Source organism: Cupressus sempervirens, chromosome 4 (assembly GCF_028749045.1).
Source record: "Cupressus sempervirens isolate cs-2001-9-10 chromosome 4, ASM2874904v1, whole genome shotgun sequence".
Lineage (NCBI taxonomy): Eukaryota > Viridiplantae > Streptophyta > Pinopsida > Cupressales > Cupressaceae > Cupressus > Cupressus sempervirens.
In genome coordinates, this window is record NC_143121.1 from 837,513,856 (window position 1) to 837,537,082 (window position 23,227).

The window sequence follows — 23,227 nt, forward strand, 5'->3', positions numbered from 1 at the left end:
TTTATCAAAGGAAAATTGAAGGTGTGGATCCGAGAGTCTTTCAATAATATTTTCAAAAGAAAAGAGGAATTGGAAGTGGATCTGAAATTATTAAATGAGAAGATGATTCAAGATGGAATGATGGAGGATGATTTTGTGATGGAAAAGAGACTAAAGTTGGAGTATGGGGAGATTCTGCTAAGGGAAGAATTGTTTTGGAGGCAGAAATCTAGGGAAATGTGATTGAAGGAAGGGGACAGGAATACAAAGTTCTTCCATAACTCTGTTAAAATTAGGACTCACAACAAAATTTTCTCAATAAAGAATGTGGATGGTGAAAATGATAAATGATCCAATTCTGATAAAAAAAGAAGCTGTTAATTTCTTCAAGGACAGAGGCCAAATGGAGGAGGGGAATGAGGTGCTTGAGGAAGAGGTTTTGGGCAATATTCAAAAATGTATTACCGAAGAACAAAATGCAAGGCTATATGCTGAAGTTTCTAAAGAAGTGAAAAATGCATTGTGGAGTTTAGGAAAGGATAAGAGCCCAGGACCTAATGGTTTCACAAGGAGTTTCTTCAGGCTAATATGGGAATGTATACAGGATGAAATATGGGAAATAGTTGAGGAATCTAGAAAAGGGGGCTTTGTTCTTAAAGACTTAAATAACACCTTCATTGCTCTAGTTCCTAAAAAGAAGTGTAAATCCTTTGAGGATTTTAGACCAATTTCATTATGCAACATAGTGTATAAGATTATTTCAAAGGTGGTGCTGAATTGTGTAATCTCAAAAGAACAAAGTGGTTTTGCTCCAAGGAGATCAATTTTTGAAGGTGTGATAATTAGTCATGAAATGATTCACTCGGTTAGAGAAAAAAATTGAGTTAAATGATAGTAAAGCTAGATATTAAACGAGCCTATGATGAGGCAAATAGAGTTTTTTTATATAAGGTCCTGAAACAATTTGGCTTTAAGGATGAATGGATTGATTGGGTTAAAGGATGTTTAAACTTTGTTAGGTTCTCGATGTTAGTTAATGGAAGCCCACAAGGTTTTTTTGAATTAGGGAAAGGGATAAGACAAGGGGATCCCTTATCACCTTTTCTATTTATAATTCTGGCTGAGGTTTTAGGTAGACTGATTACAGAAAGAAGATCCAAGGGTCAATGGAAGGGGGTGAAGGTGGCAAGGGGAGTGAACCCAATCTCACACTTACAGTTTGTGGATGACACTTTCCTCACAGGTGATGCTTCAGAAAGAGAAGCAAAAGTCATGAAAAGAACTTTAGAAATTTATGGGGCTATAAATGAACAGAAGATTAATTGGGCAAAATCTGAAATATTTTTCTTTAATACCACTTTCTCAAAGAGAAGAGATATTGGAAGGATTTTAGGAATAAGGCAAGGAGCTCTCCGAAGAAAATATCTAGGGATCCCCTTATTCCATGGACAAAGTAGAGGAGAAGTGTGGAAGGAATTAGTGGAGAAATGCTTCAGAAGAATGGAAGGATGGAAAGGTAAATGGCTAACCACAGCAGGAAGGATTCTAATGTTAAAGTCAGTAGTTTCAGCAATCCCTATTTTTTCAATGATGTGTTTAAAGATTCCAAAGAAAGTGATTAACTTAGTCGAAAGGCAAATGAAAAAAAAAAATTGGAGTGGGGCAGGGGAGGATAAAAAATGGCCATTACTGAAATGGGAAAAAAATTGTAAACCTAAGAAATTTGGAGGGGCACGTATAAGGGATTGGAGTACAATGAATTTAGCATTAGGGGCTAAATTGGTGTGGCAATTGGCAAATGATAAAGAGCAATTATGGATGAGGTTACTAAAGGCGAAATATTTAGATTCTAATGAGAATCAAAGGATCCTAACTATTCAGAATCCGATAAAAGGCTCAGCTATTTGGAATTTTTTATTGTCATGTCGACATGTCATCACTGATCACATCTCCTGGATAGTGGGGAATGGCAATAAGGTAATATTTTGGGAAGATTCAAGGAATGGGTATAAATCAATAAAGGAGGAATTTGGTGATGATGATATAAAGAAACTATTATGTGACAAATGGGGGTGTAATGTGAGAGATTATATGTTTGAAGTGGATGGTGTTTTTGGGAAAAGATGGCAATGGAGAGACTGGAGAGTGGAAGGGATTTCTGAAAAAAAACAACTTACTCTGAAAGAGATTTTCAAAGGAAGGAAGGTGTGCATTTTAAATAAGGACAGGATTAGTTGGTGTGCAGCAGCCACGGGCAAATATTCAGTTAAAGTGGGCTATGAAATTTTAGATTCAAGGACAGATGATAGTTTTGAGGCAAGAGACTTGTGCTGAAGTAAGGAAATTCTGCCAAAGGCAAGAACATTTACGTGGTTAGCAATCCAAGGGAGAATATTAACAGGGGAAAGGAGAGGGAGATTTGGTTTTCAAGGACCTACAAAATGTTTTATGTGTGGAAGGGAGGAAGAAAATGTGGATCACTTATTGCTAAATTGTGAGATGGCAAAACAATGTTGGAGTCATCTTCAAGGGAAATTAGGTTGGGAAGGACCATGGAATCCCTCTTTAAAGGTCTTTTTTATTTCATGGCCAAGGGGAGGAAAGAAGAATTGTCTAGAATGTATATGGAGAATAAGCCCTTCAATAGTGATATGGGAGGTGTGGAAGGAGAGAAATAGACGAATCTTTCAAGATAAAGCAGAGACTTTAGAACAACTGATAAGGAGAATTGATCACTCCATTGAAGAAGTGGTGAATGCAGCTGTCTTCAGCAAAAATCCATCAAATTGTGTGTTTATGAAAGTGGATATGGTAATCCAGAATAAATGGCCAAGAATAAAAATGGGCAAAGCAGGAGATATAAGATAGGCAAATCCCATGGCTAAGAAAAGAATGGAAGCAAGATGGAAGGCCCCTGAGGGAGGATGGCTAAAAGTCAATTTTGATGGAGCTTCGAAAAGGAACCCAAGAAGTTTGGGAGCGGGGTACATTGTCACAGATAGTCTGGGGAATATTGTGGCTTATGGAGCACTAAAATTAAAGAATGGGACAAATAATGAGGCAAAATTTCAAGCTGCTATGCTAGCCCTAAAATGTGTGAAAAAATGTGAAGGGAGGAAGATTATTTTAGAGGGTGATTTCATGGTAGTGATACAAGCAGTTAGTAAAAATTTAATCCAGGCATGGCATCTAAAAAAAATTTTGGAATCAATCATAGAGGAGTTAAAGACTTTCGAGGAGTTCAAAATTTGTCATGTGTTTAGGGAAGCTAACAAGGAAGCAGATGTCTTATCCAAATGGGCGACCAGCTTAAAAGAGGACGGTAACCCTATTTATGAATTTTATAGCCATTGGGGTGTTTGAGGAGACAGTTGTTTGAAGTAATGGTTGGTGGTTTTTGAAAAGTTAAAAATAAATATAATACAAATAACAAGGCAGAAGAGAAACTTGTGCGAAAGATAGAAGTGATAGTGGGTGAAAGTAATCAATAAGACTGTCAAAAAACGAGGAGAAAGATTGTGAGAATTGCCTAAGGATGACCATCATAAAGAGAAATGATGCGAAAATGTCAGGTCGGAATGTGTGAAGTAATGATGGTTAAGTCGTTTGAGGAAGTGGGCAGTAAAAATTTATAAATAACTGAATGGAGGAAAACAAACCACCAAAAATAGCAAGGTTGCACGGGTACATGGGTACGGGAACGGGTACGGGTATGCATATTTTTCAAAATAGGGGACGGGGGTACGTGTGTATGCTTATTTTTTCTATATAATTAATATTTTATAGAAAATATAAAAATCAAAATATATGTCATGAGTCATGACATTGAGCATTCAAAACAAGAAATTTGAAATATATATATATGCTATTGCTGAATGTTTAATGTTTAAAGTATTTTCATAATAGGGGACGAAGGTACTTGGGTATGTCAAACTTATTTAAAAATTATACCTTTATATTTATAAAACATCTGAAATTATGAGTCATGACAATGGTTTTTCAAAACAAGAACAGTGATAAAGTTTGCAAATGTAATGTATTGTTTCCAGTTTCAGATTTGCTATATGTTTGAAATAATAATACATGATAAATGCTTAGATGCATAACAAAGAAGGCAGACTTTAAACATGAACAAGAGGATCCTAAATCATATAACAATGACATATTGCAAATGATGAACTTATGACTTGAACAGTGATAAAGTTTATTGTTGATGAGTATCAGAGTTTCAAATTGATTTGGTATTGAATTACGTTTGATAAACAACAAGCTAATACAAAAATAAAAAACCAAAAAAAAAATCAGAATCTTAATCAAGGTCCTTAGCTATGATGCTCTCCACCGAGTACCCGGTACGTGGGATACGTGTACCCAGTACTTGGGTATGTGGGTACTCGGTGGGTACAAGTACCAGGGGTGTGGGTACGAGTACCCATGCAACCTTGAAAAATGGTAATTGTGACAGGAGGACAAGGAATAAAAATCTGAGAATATGGAAGCGACATTTACCTTTCAGACTAGCTGCCAGCAAAAGGCTTTATTTGGGCTGGTGCAAGACAAGCGATTAAAACTGCTTTTGAAGTACCCAATGCCTAGAGTAATAGCAGCAGTGAAAGAGACAGTAGGAGAATTTTTCCAAAATTGAAAGCATCATTGGAAAATTAATGTTGACATTGCAACCATCGTGATGGCGTGGGGATTGGAAATTGAGAGGCCGATGGAGGAAGTTGAATGGGTGATGAGAAATTTGTTCCAGGATGATCTAATTGTAGGGATGGAATCCCTTTTGAAATGGGCTTGGCCAGGCAAAGGGTTTGATTATAGTGAGTGCTTTGAAGACTATGAGGAAGGTCGGATGAAAGGAAGATATGGCTTTTGATGGTGGCCGACTGGTGTAGAAAAGGAAATGTATAAGGAGAAAGCAAAACAAGCCTGGGCTACTTTGAAGAAGGAAATCAAACTGTTCCTGAGGGAGACTAGAAAGCAAATTAAAGGCTTCTTCATAAATTACCCGAAGAAGAAGAGGAGCGTTGGAGCAAGAAGAATAAGGGGAGTGGTAGGGGAAAGTTTCTGGATTAGGGTGGAAGATGAATGAAGATGTGAAATAGCTGGGAAATTTTGAGATAGTTTTTGGTGTTTTGGTAGTGAATGACCAGAGGCGACAAAGCAAGGAAGGAGCGAAGGCGATGAAGAAAGCCGGACAGTGATAAAGTTATGCAAGTTTTGAGATACAAAGGATTTTATGGTGCCATCGATGAAGAGGAAGATATATCTATAGGCATGGCTATGGAGAAAGCTGATCGCCAGCGATCGTTAATTACTATTAGTCTGAGGGATTCGATAAAGTAATTAGGTATAGGAAGTTTTAATTTTTTTGTAAAGGGGTAAATAGATATGTAAAGGGCTTGGAATTTGGTAGTTAGGAAGTATGTCATGTTGAAAGTTGAGAAAAGCATGTAAGTATTTTTGTAATATTGTTATATTAATATTAAAAAAACTTATTACCGACCAAAAAAAAATATTATTATAATTTAAATTTATATACATACATGTAACTATATTGGTGAAGTGGCATTATTTTATTGTAATAAAATAATATGATAGTATCACTTCATTTTTATATCTATGTGTATGTACATAGATATATATTATAATAATATGGTAAAACATCATTTAAAATCCTTTGAGGTACGTTTTATATTTTAACTCAATTATTTTATGTTTCTCAAATTATTTATTTAAATAGTTCATGCAGTTTCATCAATTGTATCCTGATGTTCAAGTCGCTAGATCCTCAACCCATTTGCCCAATGATGGTGATGCTCCTATGCCTAATTCTTTTCCGACAATGCTTCCACCCCTTCGATGTGTTTCCTGCAAGGAAATTCTCCGCAGTTAAATCATATTATCATAACAAGTTATAAATAATCATAACGGCTAGCTACCTTTTCAATTCCATGAATTCGTGATAAATAATCAACTAGCATGTTATCTTCACATGAAATTATAACGACTAACCATCTTACCATTTCACAGGATTATAACAAATTTAACTGTCAACTGACTTCATGTGAACCTCAACAGCTATATTTTAAATTAGGGCAAAAATTGGAATGTAACAGTATGTACCCTGTTATGCAGTCGCTAGGTCCATACCAAGATATTTAGAGGTCATACCTGTCGATCAGATAAATGGTCTCAGGTAGTGCCCCATTCTGTAGATCTCGTTAAGCAATGATTCTCCCCTTCGTCTGCTCCTACAAACACCCGTGCAACATTTTCTACAATAATAACAAGTTCCCATGATAAATCCATATCAGCATATAACATAGATACTAGTAAAGAAATTAGTTAATTACCATCATTCAGAAAACAAGCAACTGCTAACTACCATCAGCAACATATGACAAGTAATGGCTAACTACCATCATCAGCATATGACAAGTAACGGCTAACTACCATCATCAATAAACAATTATACATAATAATTGATGACAACCACATTCATATGAAACAACGGTTACATATAACTACCCTTTTCACATGAACAGGGAAAAAAAATAATTTTTAACTAATCATCTCAACGACTATAATAAATTTTTAAATAGGTCAAAATTTTGGGATGTAACACTCTGCTTGTGTCAACTTCCAACTCTCATAGGCTATAGGGTGTCTATCTTGCATTAATACCGCACCAATGCCCTCTCTAGATGCGTCGCACTCTAGAATGAATGGTTTAGTGAAGTCAAGTAACGCGAGAATCGGGCAAATGCTCACTACTTCTTTTAACTTATCAAAAGCATGTTGCACTTTTTCATTCCACTAGAAGGAACCTTTCTTAGTCAGATTTGTTAATGGTGCGTTGAGCTGAGAGAATCCTTTCACAAACCTCCGATAATAACTGCACAGTCCCAAGAACCCTTGCAACTCAGAGAGTGATTTTGGTGGGGGCCAATCAAGGATAGCTTGAATTTTCTCTTGGTGGACCTGCACTCCATATTTACTAACAATGTGCCCTAGGTGCAATATTTCTACCATTCTGAATTCACACTTGGATTGTTTGGCAAACAAGGATTGAGCCTTCATGATCCCTAGGACTTCATTCAAATACCTCAAGTGTTCTTCCCAAGTTTTGTTGCAAATAATGATATCATCAAAGAATACTATCAAGTACTTATGCAATTGTTTGTTGAAGATGTGATTCATGCAAGACTGGAAAGTAGTTGGTGCATTCGTTAATCTGAATGGCATGACCAGGAACTCATAATGCCTATAGTGACAATGAAAAGTCGTCTTCTCCACGTCTTTTTCCCGAATGCGGATTTGATGGTATCTAGAACAAAGATCTATTTTAGAAAAATAAACCGCACCATGCAACTCATCTAACAATTCATTGATCCTGGGAATAGGGTATTTATTTTTTATTGTCTTCTTATTCAATGCACGGTAGTCCACACACATGCGCATCGTCCTATCCTTTTTTACCAATACTACTGGTGATGCAAAAGGGCTAGAGTTGGGACGAATCCATCCTTTCTTAAGCAACTCTTGAATCGTCTTCTCAATTTCACTGTTGAATTTTTTGGGATGGCGGTATGGCACGGTGATAACTGGTTTACTGCCAACTTCCAACTTGATAGTATGCTCGAACCCGCGATGGGGAGGTATGCCAGGAGGGATGTCTATTAAACTTTATCATGGGTACTCAAGATATTTTGAAGATCATCATCCTGGTGGGGTGTCTGTTGCCTTTTATTGGTTCTGCCGAAACAAAACAATGTACAACCCATGCAATGTCATCATGTCGCAAAATGGCCTCCATCCGCTATGTCGAAACTTCCCTTGATCCCTCATTGGCCATCCCAAGGAGAACCTTATTTCCATCAACAACAAAAGTGAAGTCCATTCGCTTGAAACTATATGTAATCTAGTGTCTCCATCCACTGTATGCCCAAAATAACCTCCATATCATCTAGGTCCACTATAAAAAAATCCTCCGTTATAGTGTGATTAGCCATGGTGATACTCAATTGGGGAACAAGGTGCGTGCAGGGTAAGAGTGTTCCTCTAACGACCTTGACCTGGAATCCTGTGTGCGTCTCAGTAGGTAGACCTCTTCTTTTCACCAAAGATGAGTTTATGAAGTTTAGAGTGGCTTTGCTATCAAGCATCACAATGACCCTTTGTCAAAGGGTTCCCTGTACTCGAAATACCATACATCTCGAGCTTCCAGCCAGGGTGATGGTTCCGCACGCCTTACCAATGCGGCGATCCTCGTCATATAGTTCAAATTAATCATTTTGGAGTCCTCTTAGAGGTAACCATCCTGTGGATGGATTCTCTTGATCGTCCTCATCATCAAACATGACTTCGATGTAGTGTATTTTCCCTTTATTGAGGCATCTGTGCCCAAGATCCCATGGTTCCTTATAATTGAAATATAATTTCTTCCTTCGGAGCTCTTGTCTGGTAGCTTCATCCAACGAAGTTATCTTTGTCCCTTGGAAATACTAGTGGTTTGGAGTGGGAGTAACCTCGAGAGGATGATGTTGATGATGATGCGATGCTTCATGTCTTTTCTATAGCCTTTGAAAGGGTGATAGGACTGAAATCTTTTCCCCAACCCTTCAGCGGTTTCGTCAATCTGTCTATGAAGAGCATTATCCGTCATCTTTCGAAAATCTCCGTAACCAAAACAAAGAGTTTCTGAAATTTTGGGATGTACTGGTCGATCGAACTAGTTTGCCTCAATCGTGCAAACTCTTTAAAATTAAGCTTTAGATCTTTACCATCAAACTGATCTATCAATTTTTCTATAAATTTTGCATAAGTATTTACTTGGTCATGCCCCAGCGTGATAGTGCCATGAGGCCACCATTCATGCGCCACTCTTTCCAAGTGGAGTGCTACAAATTTAATTGCTTCTTCTGGCATTGGATTAAGCTGGAAATAAGTATCAGCCTTCATTACCCATGCATCTGCAGATATGGATCCAATTCCATCAAATGGTGACAGATTGACTTTACTCAACTTTCTTCTAAGATCGCTGTTAAAATATCCTCGATTTCCGCCTCTGGAATATCGCATTCTCAATTCTGCGTAATCTTCGTAGGATATATCATCTTCCAAGTTTGCATTCTTCTAGTCTTCTTTCAACTGTTCTTAAACTTCCTCAAAGGTTGCCTGCCTTCCTCCCTTTGGTACCTTCGTCCGTGGAGGGAAGGTCGCCATGGAAGGTCGAGAGCATGCTGGATGAGGGTTTGCTTTACCCGACACCAAATCAGTGCTATGACCATTTTGTTCCCCAAATATCTTATTGTCTGCCAGTTTCCTAAGAGTCATTGATCTGTGCTTGATTCCTCGAAAGATCCTTTAGTAGAGCCACGAGTTTACCAGGAGTGGGTTCTTGATCTACCATCCTATCAACCGAATGGGATCTCCTCATTTCTAACTATAAACTTCCATTCACTGCCCACACGCTGGCAGGATCTATGGCTCTAATACCACTATAATGTTTCGTTCTCGACGTCACTTTCACGAAGATAATTTGGTTGTACAGTAGTGTGTTGTGCATAATACGGAGGCCATATGGTAGTGTGGGACTAGACTATGAACAATGGGAAAGGTCGTATGGTAGTACGATAGTGGAGCAAACTTTTAACAAGGGAAAGGTCGTACATTAGTTGTGGGATTCGTATAGTGATTGCTATGATCGTACAGTGGTTGGGAGAGGTCATATGGTAGCAAGACAGAGAGTGAGTGTGGTGTGTAGAGGGTCCTTACTGTGAGGATGGGGGGATGTACGGTATTGAGATATCCGAACGGTGGATAGGTGAAGATGTGCAATGATGGAATTTGCAGGTCGTACAATTGGGAATGTGATAGCACATTGATGCACAAATATTAATGTAAATTGAGTTTCAAGAGATAGGCAATACCTTCGCCAATTACACAAAGGTAAACCAATACAAGCAATTGCACTTCAATAGAGAATATGTATATTTGCAAACAAGAATGTTGTTCAGATTTGCCAAGTCCGAACCGAGAAATACACAAACGGAATAGGATGAGGGTTGAGTCACACCGAAACTGGAGTAGCCAAGTAGGAAAGATCTTTCACTTCCAAAATGGTGAGCAATACTAAACCCCAACAAGAATTCACAGTACAAAGAAAATAGTTTAAATCACCCCCAACTACTACCTACAAGCCGTACTTAAATACCCTTCAGAGAAACTCTCGAGGGTTTACAAAGACAGCCGACGGCAACACCTACGAAAACACTTAAAATCAAAAATGGGTTTGAGATATACTAAATCAATCGACCCATAAACAAAGCTTGATTATTTATTTATTTTATGACAGGAACATTACAAAAGAGGGCCCGAGGTTCATTTAATCTACCCTTTCTCATTTAATACTGTCATCGTAGCATTTATTTTTATTGTTATTGTTCAGAGTTGTCGTGGAATGTCCATTCCTGAGAAGAGCTGTCAAAAACAAATACTCCCACACATTTGGAGATAAGAAATGATAGAAGATATCATAAACTAATTGTAATGAAACAATACTACATAAGCATCAAAATACGATCAAGGAAATTCCAACTACATATGATCAGAAGGAAAACTTCAGCTCTAGGTAACTTAGAATGTATCATGTGCGCATACAGATGATAATACTCGTACGGAAAACTGAGAAGCAAAAACATCTGAAACTGAAGTGAATTGTCACTCTCCCATTATGAGATATGATGCTTGAAATTCTTGAGCAATAACGCAGAGAGAGAAAGGTTGAGAGACGTAGACATTAATTGCATACTAAACACGATGGAATTTATTTGAACACATCAAATGTGAGTTGGCAGCCAAGCAAGACTGATGACGTGTGATAAGAACAACACCAAGAAGAAATTGCACATGCCTGAAATGATACAAGACGTGGAATAAGAAATACGGTGGCTTCAATAGAAATTTTCACAAACACGGCACATGCATAGGGAGACAACAAATATAGACATCTTATGAAGGCCAAGCATAACACAAATCCATTAAGAGAGAACATAAGCAATCGTGATGATCTGAGAAATAAGACAGAACTTTAGCAAATATGAAATTTGTTTTCACAATGACCACTCCAATTCTCTGCATTCAAAAGTCATTTCCTGTAAATTAGCTAGTCCTTGCTAGAAGAGATCGAAGTTGTGGAAGTGATGAATGTAAACAAGAATCTCATGCAGAGCCTCGGGCATGAGTGCGGAGCTGCCACTGTCAAGACATTGAAACTCCAGCATAGGCAAAGCCAGAGGAGATGATGCCTTCAGATCCACCCCAATCAAAAACTTGAGATGGCGCAACATCATACAATGACAAGGCTACCAAAAAAAAAGAAACAATAATACAATAATTACCCCCTTTTTCAAGAAGAAATTATTTTTGAGCAAGAGTTCCCTATGGGGCCCCACAGAATGAAACCAATTTTCCGATCTCTGCGCAACAACAGTGGAATATACACTAGTTTCTACTGAACACTATTAATTTTTCCCTATCAGCTCGGAAATCCAACACACAATTGTTAAAATGACATCACTCCTGAGCCCACCCATTTCTCTTGTTGCCTAGATGTTAGGGTATATCAATAGTCATCTCAGAAGGAAGCACAACACTCGAAAAGATAGAAATTTGCAACCAATAAACTGAAGTCAAAGCTCTACTCCAATTATTGAATGACCAAAGAAACTACAAACTGAATTCAAAAATCTGTTCATTCAATATTTAGGAATGAGATCTTTTTCCAAGCAATAACTTTCAAATACTCCAACATTTAGAGATTGTCTATCAACCAGATGCACAAAATAATGAACAAAAGAACTCTTTTATTATTGTAAACTAAGCCTTGCTCTAATACCATGTTGGGTTTTGAGCCCAAAAAAATTAAGATGATAAACAACAATAAAAAGAGCCAAAACTGAAAAATAAATACCAGAAATATCCTAGGAAAATCCTTCTAGAATGAAGGGCAAAACCCAGCCACACAACAAAAATATCATTTTATTAATCATAAGTACAATGCCTATCGCTAGATGCGATATATACTAAGTTACCAGATTCTCTCCTGCAACCTTCAAAATCTGGTTCAATTTTGTACAAAGTCTGGTCCTTGTCAAATTCACCTGCAGAGCTACATATTTGCTGCAAATTCTGTCAGAGGAACCCAGGCAGAATTTGCAGCAAATTTTGAAGAATTTTCTGCCCAGCAGCTGAACCTGGGCTAAATTTCGTCTCAAAATATTTTTTTAGACTTTTTCAAAGTGTTTTCTTACAGAAAAAATCAAAATTGACAATAGGTGACATCCAAATTGACAATAATAGAGTAATTTCTTTTAAAAAGTTATGATACCTTTGAATCCAGGGATTAAAATTTGAATCCCAACTTTTGATCTAACCTGGTTAGAAATCCTCTAGCCAATACAGAATAAAAATTCAGATAACTGCACTTGTCTTTTGACAGTTCCTTTCATTCTCAAAGTTCAAATTGTCTCCTTGATATGGAAATATGTTCCATGCATGTGACCAAGCAAGTGTATCATGTTGTATTTATGGCTAAATGATGCAATTAATATCCTATTGAGCTGAAACATAGATATGGCAGTGTATTATGCTATGTTGCTTTATTATTAGCATAGTGATGTATGAACTTCTTTGTTGTTGTATATATATATACACACATACATTTTTTTTTTTTTAAATGTTTTCGTACAGATGAACCCAAAACGAATCCGAACCCAACCCCAAAAAATTTGGACAAAATTCAAATCCAAATATGAAACCCACATCTATACTGGAATCCGAACCGACAACTTAGGATATATATAACTTAAAGAGAAATTGTTCACATTCCAACTGAAGGTCTCTTCAATTTCCCAAAAATGACTCTTTAATACATTTACGACTCTCTGAATTTTCATGCCTTAATGCATGTTGAATGACACGTCTTTATTTAATATTATAATGTATCATAAATGTCCTTCTCAGCTGAAGGTAACCATAATAGTAATAACACTCAGAGATAAAGATCTTTATCGCAGCTACAAACTCCAACAAAAGCAACCCTCAATTTCGAGCAAAAACATTAAAAAATAGCATTCAATGTGTGTGGAGTTGTCCCCATGTGTGTAGTCAACATAAAATGCCTATTGTTATGTTTGATAATATTGCTTATCCCTCAAAGTATTAATTGTTCGTTGGTTGTCACTCTTGGGTAGTTGTAGGCGTCAATTAGTTGATGGTTGTGTCTCTCTTGACAAATGTCAAAAACTCTAAATGTGTTGTGTATCGCCAACAAAGGGGGGTAGTGTATAGTTGGATGAACTACAATCCTTGGCCAACCATCTCTACCTGGTCTTCTTTGTAACGAATTCATGGGCAGTAAAGATATATTTTACTCCTATATCTAGTATGCACTTCCACCTATATTATTATTTCATGTATGGTATCACAGGTCTTGCACAAATGTCAAAGAAATTGCAAGAAAAATTGCTATAAAATGTGAGCTGAAATGCAAGCTAAGATAAAAGAAAACTATGAAGTCATTGATGTCGCATAAACAAGGAAGCGAAGCATAGAAGAAACAAACATGAAAAAACACGCAAATATGGGCTTGAGATTGTGAATTTAGTAAAACAATTCATAGTCGATGTTTTAAGAAAAAAATGGCACAATAAACACAAATTTCAAGCCCCGAAAAACCTCAAGCGCAGGTTATGAAATCTTCCGCACACACCCAAAACAGAAGACACAATTGTGATATTGCTATCAGGGTTTTTAACTATGTAGTTTTTTGAGTCAAACTCATTGACCCATATTCTTGTAGAGATGATGATGTCCAAGCTTTGCAAAAGGGATGCGATGCATTCAACAAAAGCCTTTACTCACAAAATAATGTGATTTTCGCAAATCACATTCAACTGGCCTGAGAGGGAGTCGCAACCCCTGAAAAACACCAAAACATGATGTCTACTGAAGACAGAAAAAACTTCAAACAACATCAATCTTCAACAAACCTTCACTCGAATCAACATCCATTAACAAGGAGAGGACGTGTAGGGCGAAGACAACTTCAAAAAAACTTCTGAGAAATTTAGTATTTCAAGTTTCCACAATACCAGTGATTTTTTTTTTTAATTCAAAAGAACTATTGAAAAATAATCTTGGAAAAACACAAATTTTTTTAGCAAAAATATCTTGACCCACATTGATACCATGTTACTGTAAACTCGATATATATGATAGAGATGACAGGTTCTATTTGCAAGAGATTACAAGATAATATATCTAAATGAAACACTCGTTAACAGAGTAGAAAACGGAACTTATTGCAATGCCCTAAATTTGTGTGCCCATGTGTCAATTGCTAAATTGCATGACCCCTACCTTAATCTAAGACACAAATCCTTGTCGCCCGCTTGCATCTACCAACTCACAACCAACTCTGAAATCCTAGCCAGGCAGCCTGGCCAGCTTAGGATGTGTGCGGAACGTGGCGATGTCCATGTGGTGTGCTAACTTTCACAAATCTATAGACATGCAGGTTTCCGTTGAAGCATTATGAACTACCAACCTGTGATTGTAACGACTAATTGATGAGCTCACCTACGTGGGATTCGGCTCAAATGCAATATAATCCCTCATTTCACATTCATTTGACCCTCTCTAATGCTTCTTGGCTTATCATTCATTCTCTCTTGATTTTCTTATACATCTTCTACACACATTTACTTGCAGGTTTTCAAGCTCGCACCATTTTAAATTTTTCCATTGCATTCACGTTGGCTCTATCACCTTCATTGGGCTCTTAGCTCATTGAGGGGAATCTATTTGCTTTACTCTATTTCATTCTTATTTGCATATCATATATCTTGATCTATTTCTTTTATTGTTATCACATTTATCATCTCCATTATCAGTTATCTATCACTGTTGTGTCTATTTTGTGGTTGTGGAGGTGGAAACATCAAAGCAGGGATCCGATTGACGCAGGCCACTAAACAATCACCCAACAATTTTCCTTGTTTCCGTATGTGCAGGTCACTTGGACAGACAAGTTCAACGTATCACTTCATCAAACTGTCAAATTAGGTTCTCGTTTCTCCTTTCTCTGTTATTTTTCATCAAATGGTAATTCTATCTTGTTCGTTTCTGTTTTGCATATTCAGGTTATTAATCTGTTACTTTATTTCAGTTTCTATAACTATCCTTTGTATCATGTCAGGACAGAACATGCATGTGTTGTATTGTCCTCATGACGCGTGGAGTTGTCCGAGGCAGTAAGCTCATAACTTTGGGTCTGTTCTTCATAGTTAGTTTGTTCATTTCTGATAATCTGAACATTTTTATCAGCTCATTTACTTCAGGTAAAATCACTTAATTGTATTCAGTAATTAATCTTTATTAAACACTCATACATAAACACTTAGAAACAATCAAGTAGACCTCCTACAAAATCCATATTTGACCTCCGTAGCTCTGCACGCTAGTATAAGTGAGGTGGTGCAAGGGAAGCGTTCATCCCTTGAGACTTTTACAAATCTCTAGGTCGGTGCACTTTTTCCTTCTCCACACTCACTAAACCAACTAAGATGACCATTCTAGAAACATTACAATATTAATTTAATAGCTTCAGTGCAATTTGCATTTCTTCCTTGGGAATGCACCTATATAAAGATTTTGACTTGTAGCTCACACCGTGCTTTAGTGGAGTGCAAATCTCTTCCCTAAAGAGTGTGCCTATACAAATACTCCAACATTATTTTTGTTTGAAGCTAACACCATGCTTTTGCAAAACGTGCCTCTTCCCTAGGAGTGTGCTTGTATATAATATCCAAGCACACTTGGATCCCTCATTGTTTGCGTGCACCCATGAACAAGTAACAATTTCAAAAGGAAAATTCTGTTAGCTAGGCACATGCTGCAAGCTCTCACACACACCTGTGTATTGTACTTCTAAATCTAAATTTTGCAAACAATGTTTTACTTATGACATGCATCTATGCTTCACACGCACACACACACACACACATGCACACCTATGTCTCCATTTAAGTCTGGCCCGAAATTTCTATGCGCACCTGTGAACAACCCTTGAAACTCTTGAAACTGCAATCTACCTTTGTAAGGTGCACATCTGGTTGTCAAGCATGCACCTATCAATAGCATTTTGATCTTTATTTCAAAAAATCAAAATCTACCCTTTACAAAGCACACACCTAACACATAAGAGTCAGGGGTGCTCCTATGAATATCCCTCGGACAATTCAAACTCTTATTTTCTACGTACCTTAACCCTTAGATGCATAGCTATCTATATAACATAGATGAAATTCTGTTTAGCAATACGTCTTCCTTTATAAGGTGCCTTTTCTACTCCAAGTATGCACTCGTTCTTGATACTTCCATTTTCTAATATGCGCCTAAGAATTCAATCTTGAATTTCAAACAGCATTGCATTCCATTTAGTGCATGTTGATCCTTGAACCTAACAATCCATTCCAACCACATCCCTTCCTTCACCTAGACGGATAACCTTCAAGAGTTCATTCCCTGATTTGCAAACATTCAGAAAAAAGACAACAAATATGACAAGAGAAATCCAACTAGACAAGACCTCAAACATGTTTTACCACTAGGAAAATGGGAAATTTTAGCTTTAAACTTGACCGTAGAGAAAAAAATTGAATGGGTACAACACATCAAATTTCTGCACTCCTGGAGAAAGTTTATATAGAACAAATGGACTTGAAATTTTAGGAAACAGAGATTACATGGCAAGATGCATTGTCTTTCAAATTGTACATGTTAGTATGTCTGTTTCACACTTCGTCACCCCCCATGGGAAGTTTGTTATTCATGCCATAAAACCTGTGTTGCAATAAACATTGTATTGGAACTGGAGATCTGTGATTAATACCATTCAACATTGCTTCAAAATTAATGTTTCCAGTAGCATAGTAATTAACACAACTGAAAAATTTAAAAGATAGATAACATTAAGGGCATGAGACTAAGAAACACAATTCTTTTAAATATAAAGCATTGTTTATTATTTATAAGGTGAAAAGTAGAGCCAATTGATGGTTTGGCTTAAGGAAATAGTGAAAATGCCTTTGCTCACCTGTTGGACATTCTCCACTGAGCTCAAAGACAGCTCATCTGCATCAGTTAGAGATTTGAGAGCTCGTTTCACATTCTTTATGGGATCATTCCTTTGAAGTTCAGCATGAAACACTCTCCCTTCAAAACTCTCCCAATAAAAGTCACAGAGGCTCATGCCCAAAGTTGTTTTGCCACAGCCACCTATTCCATATAAACCAGCCACTCTGGCACCACTTTTCCAACATGGAACAAGCAAGAACAGCATTTTGATCTCCTGCCCCCCAACATAAAAGATTTATTAGCACAACAGTTCAAACCTCAGTTAATAAAGTTTGAAACATTAAAAGGGATGTGGTGTAATGATTATATGAATGCAGTAGAAGCGTAATTTGAGAAAGATTGAATCATCCAAGTTGATGTGGGTGTAATGGTTATGTGATCCAGTTGAAGTCTTATCCCACACCATTTCAGAGGCAGGCCATAGCAACAGAAAATCTAACAAATTTAAAACAAAATAGGCATACCAGGCAGAGACGCTCTTTTCCCTTTATTGAAATGTCTTCATATTTCAAGCTTTGTGGTAGTAGAGGACAGATGTGAGATATAATTCTACGTCTGTAAGCAACTTCACCTTCTTCTTTAATATATACTTCACCATTGCTCGAACAAAGGGCATTCAGCGCACTAAACCAAGCTTTCAGATCAATTCTGGAATCTGATTTGTAAAGCTCATTCCAGGAGTCAGGGTATCTATTGTTGCTCCGAATACTTTGAATGATTTCAGAAAGTCCTTTGGGAGTCATCTTGAAAAAGAGGGGGAATATTTTAAGGCTTGGATTCTTTTTACTTTTGGCTTCAACAAAAGCACAAAGTTCTAGCATTGGCCATTTTGTAGTTATGAAATCCTCTGATAAGACAATTACTGCTATTTTGCATTTCTCAGCAGCCTTGAAAATAAGAGATGGGAAATCCTCGCCTTTGGGCAAACTTTTATTGTCTTTATCAAAGAAGCAAGATATGTTTAGTTTCTCCATATCAACAAACAGTTGTTCCACAAAGTCCTTCTGCTGTCCACTGTGACTCAGGAATACATGTTTTGGTAGATAATTACTACTTGACATTTCCCCCACTTTGCCAACGTTCCTGCACATCCAGACTTTTTACAGATGAGAAGAGATAACTTATGTCAAATAGCACAACAGTACCTATCAAAAGTGCATTCATACAAAAATTATCTTAGATCGTCAGTCTGAGAATAGATTCCCCTTACATTTGTACTGTTAGCAGACAAATTGCAAAAGGACAATCAAAAGAGATCCATAAAAATAAGTTTTACTTTTGAAGTGAGCTTGTGATTGGCTTCTGATTCAAATGCTCCATGAATTAAAGTCTCATCCTCATATGAGTGACTTAGTTGTCTGTTTCAAACAGAAAACACCAGAATGAGAAGGTTTCTCAAATGCTAAATGTGGGCTAAACAATCAATATGAGTTTGTCTTTCTTATATGCTTTCCTGTATGCTTGGGAATCAAACTAGTAAAATGATAAAAGGATTGAAAGTTGTTATCCAGTGTTTGCATTTACAAGACATACAATGTTGTAAGGATGAAATCCCATGGAGGGAGCTATCTCTCAGATTTTCTACATAGATGGTCCCCAAAAAAATACAGAAAACAAAACAGAATTTTGACTTCAAAATGAGGGAGACTATTTTAAGAGACCTGAAGCAGGAGAGAGGGCGGGGGAGGAGGGAGGAGGGAGAGAGAGAGAGAGAGCTATGAGTTTGCCACACCCGCTCAATAAGTTTTTTTCCAAAAGAAAGGTAGCGCATTGCAGATTGTCCCAAAACAAAAATTCAGATGCATATAAATTGAAAAAAAAGGGGCAGAAATAGAACTATCAATATAGAAACAATGTTACAATACATTGGATCAAGTTGCACTGCACAGTATTTTACAAAACTCAGATACGTTATCTTGTATAGGATGATTTATTATAAATTCTTTCCAAAAAAATTTAAAATAGTAAAATACTGTTTTCATATTTTACCTTGCCTAAGATCATTTTACTCATATGGTAAATGGTTTCATATTTGTTAAAATAATTTGGTGAATATTTTTATTGTATTACTTCATTTTCTGTGAGTCCTCCACAATGTTATTTAATATTAGCAGGTGCTGACTACATTGACACCTTATCATTGCATAATTTGTGGTGCTGTTCACCTTATTTTTTATAACATTGGAGACACGCGAGTAAATGGCTACAATGCAATTAATGCACTAATACCTCGCAATAAAAATGCTACTCGAACTCAATTGAAAAAATGCCGTTGTGAAAACTACTATAAATTTCAATATTCGCCTCTTGACCACCACAACACAACATCGTGCATCACTGTTCCAAGCAATTAAATATATATGATATGATATTATTTTGTTTTCTTTCTTGATTGAAAATATAATAGCAATTGCACCTAAGGTTGCAATAAGGATGCCGAAGAAAATTATGTTAAGTTCAAAATGTTGGTAATGAATAACATGATAAAAAAATATTTTTATTGCATATGTTTGAAAAAAATCTAAGTACAAAAGTTTATGTGGCACACAGACATCTTTTTATGGACCCATCGTATCCAGGTTTAGCATTTCCTATTTTACCAATTACTTCGTAATAATTCAGCATATATAACAATCAGAAGACTCAACATGCTCAGAAAATTCATGGAAATGGTTATGTACCTGAGGAACCAATTCATTTATTTGGGCCCAAATGAACCCAGAAAAGTTTATAAGATAATGAAAGACCAAATTCAATTTAGCCAGAAATGAATATCACGAAAAAGCTGACCTCCATCAAAAAAAAAAAAAGAAAAAAGAAGCCCAAACACAGCATTTATCCATTCAAAAAGTGCATTTTCACAAAAAAAATGCTCAAAAACTTGCAAAGCTTGACATGACAGGACTACTGATTGTGCTGCCTTGAATTCCTTGCACCAAAAGAATCTCAATGTGTTCATAAATGAATATTGTACACTGCTGATTTAAAACTCAAAATTGAACCACCAACACTCCTTTAAAGATCTTTTTTTATTCCTCCAGTGTTAAATTGAGAACCTTCACAACAACACGGGTTCCATCAGTCAAAATTCCTTTGTACACAGATCCAAAGCTATTGATTGCCAGCAGATTGGAGCTGTTGAATCTATCGGTTGCCGTGAGGAGCTCTTCCTACAAGATCTGCGGATGCTCCACCTTTTGAAGCATTTTACGAACTGTTTGATTGATCCCCTCTCTATGCTTATTCCTCGTCCACAGAAACCCAAAAAATACACAGCAAGTTATAAAAACAGCACCAGCACCTATTGCTCCCAATATTTTTATGGGGTATGCAGAGTGACTTTTCCCCTTTGGAATGCTGTATGTCAATTTGTTATTTGACAGGTCCAAAGTCTTCATTTTTCTTGAAAACTCTGGGACTTGTCCTGTTAATTTGTTATTTGACAGTTTTAATACTTCAAGCTGCATCACATGTGCTAAAGACTCTGGGATTTCCCCCATTAATTCATTGTTTGAGAGATCTAATACCTCAAGATGCTTCATACTTGCTATCCATTCTGGAACCTCACCTGTCAACATGTTGCTCGATAAATTCAGACTTTCTAGTGTGCTTGGATCGGATAGAGAGTTGGGAATATTCCAGCAAAGAATTGTAGCTGAAGCTGAGATGAACAATCTGCATCATGCCAATTCCTTGTGGGATTGCTCCATTAAGATTGTTTCTGTCCAATCTGAGCTCCAGCAAGGACACTCCATCTTGTATATTCTCTGGAATAATTCCTGTAAAACGATTATTCTGTAAACACAGATGTTGCAGACGATTAAGCTTGAAAAGTTTTGAAGGTAGGTCTCCGGATAATAGATTGCCACTCAAATCTATATAGCTCAAGCTAGACAAATTAGAGAGCTCAACTAGAATTGTTCCCTCAAAGTTATTATTTGTGAGCTTCAAAAACTGTAATTGGAGGAGTTTAGGCAGCACAGAGGTCAAAGGGCCTCTCAATTCATTGTTTCCAAGATCAAGCCGCTGGAGTTTCCCACAATCTCCTAGCTGCTCTGGAATTGGGCCATTCAAATGGTTGTTATTCATTTCTAGGTACACCAAATTTGGGGCATTTGAAATTGTAGAAGGGATGGTTCCATTCGGCCTGTTGTTACCTATGCTCAACCTAATCAAATTTCTTAAAGAAAATTGAGGCATGCCTCTAAAAAGCAAATTGGAGGTAAGGTCCAGAGTCTTCAGATTACTGAGAGAAAACAATTGTGAAGGAATAGATCCAGTTAGTTGGTTGTCACTGAGATCAAGGAACATCAGATCTTTCATGTATGATAACTGAAATGGAATGCTTCCAGATAAAAAATTGGAAGAGAGAGACAGAGTTTCCAAATTGGCAAGGTTACCGATGTGCCAAGGGATTGGGCCTGTTAGGTGATTGTGGCTGAGGTTAATTGAAATCAAATTGGTAAATTGAGTAAGCATTTGAGGAATCTCACTAGCAAGAAGGTTGCTGGACAGATCAAGAACCTGAAGAGCTGGCAACTTATAAATGCTTTGGAAAATGCTATCACTAAACTCAAAACCAGCCAAGTGCAAATAACATTTTTTTTCCTGATTTAAAAATACTCCATGAGTCCAACGAAATCCTCCCTTACCAGTGCAAATAACACATGAATTTCTCCTCATTTGGTGATACTCCAATGAAATCTTCTGTTACCAGTTCAAATAACACCAAAAAAATTCCTAATTTATCAATACTCCAACAAAATCCTCCCTCCCAGTGCAACTGCAAATAACACAAAAAAAATCCAGAAAGGTTCGAACTCCAATGAAATTCTCCATTACCACTGCAAATAACACATAAATATTTCCAGATTTGTCAATTCTACAGTGAAATCTTCTGTTACCAGTACAAATAATGCCTGAATCTCTCGCCGGGAGGAAATTTCCCTGAAATAGAACTGAAAATATGCAGAAGTGGACCCCTTGCAGCTAAAAACCAGCAGCATGCCTAAAGACACATAGATGTCTTGTTCTAGTGTCAACTAGCGACTCAAGTTTCCGAGTGACGACAAAAAGATGGTAAGAAAAAGATTTCAACTTAACTAAAATCCGAAATCAAAAAAACCAGTTATATTTCAAAGCGCAAACAATTTTCAAAGTACACAACTTCCCAAATACCTTTATAGACTATAGAAGATGCAGATCAAACACGTCCCATACAAAAAAAAATGGGAAAGGACTACACTTGTCATGCAGTGAGAAAAGAATTTCAAATTGGACTTTCCTATTCTGAAAATATTCAACGACAAATGTAATAAAATATTTCAAAAGACTACACTTGTCAGGAATTGCATATTTGACATGTCTATTTTCATGTTTTGAAATTAACGATTGAGATTACTTCAATCATCTTGCATCATATATTAATGAATACTCATCATTGATTTTAAAATGATGTTTTGAGACATCAGAAAAAGGACGCCTTCGGCGTAAAAATTGATTAAGATAACCACAACAAAATACGCAAATCTGTGATATTTACACAGCTCTAGAAGTTACCCTTGTATTGACACATTAATCTGATTTCTTTCAGTATTTTCCACATTAGCATCGCCCTTTGTGGGGATTTTCAATTTTATTAACAAAACTGACCTTAATAAATGCTATTTATTCAAATGCTTCACTAAAATTTACACTTTTAAATAGTGAAATCTCGAAATTGTAACTTCATCGTACAAATTTAACATGTCTATAATCAAACGAACCAACCAGTTAAGCCAAGATTTCATTCTTTTTTCACCGACTGAGAACCAACTAAAATTTTGGACACTACGTAAAAATTTCAAGGTATATCTAGTCTACTCAAAAAAGGTTATTGATTTCGGGTATATCTGCTTCAGGTCTTCAACTCACCTTAGTTTTAGTAAGAACCCTTACTGGTTCCGACCCAAAAATTGCATTACAAATGTCACACACATGTTATCGGTATTTGGTCAAACACTTTTCAGGCTTACTATGTTTATAAATGAATTTCTGTTCT

The 23,227-nt window shown here is 36.7% G+C and overlaps 1 pseudogene across 1 annotated transcript in view; it reads right to left on the reverse strand.

Annotated features, from left to right (window-relative positions):
- The window catches only part of LOC149563998 (disease resistance protein Roq1-like), a 40,955-nt pseudogene extending 18,630 nt beyond the window's left edge, over nucleotides 1–22,325 (reverse strand). The window contains exons 1-3 of the transcript XR_016364140.1: nucleotides 20,756–22,325; nucleotides 17,652–18,270; nucleotides 17,147–17,401 (exon numbers count right to left, since the gene is read on the reverse strand). The product of XR_016364140.1 is annotated as a disease resistance protein Roq1-like (transcript). The remainder of the gene's footprint in view (nucleotides 1–17,146; nucleotides 17,402–17,651; nucleotides 18,271–20,755) is intronic.
- Between the last annotated feature and the right edge of the window lie 902 nt (nucleotides 22,326–23,227).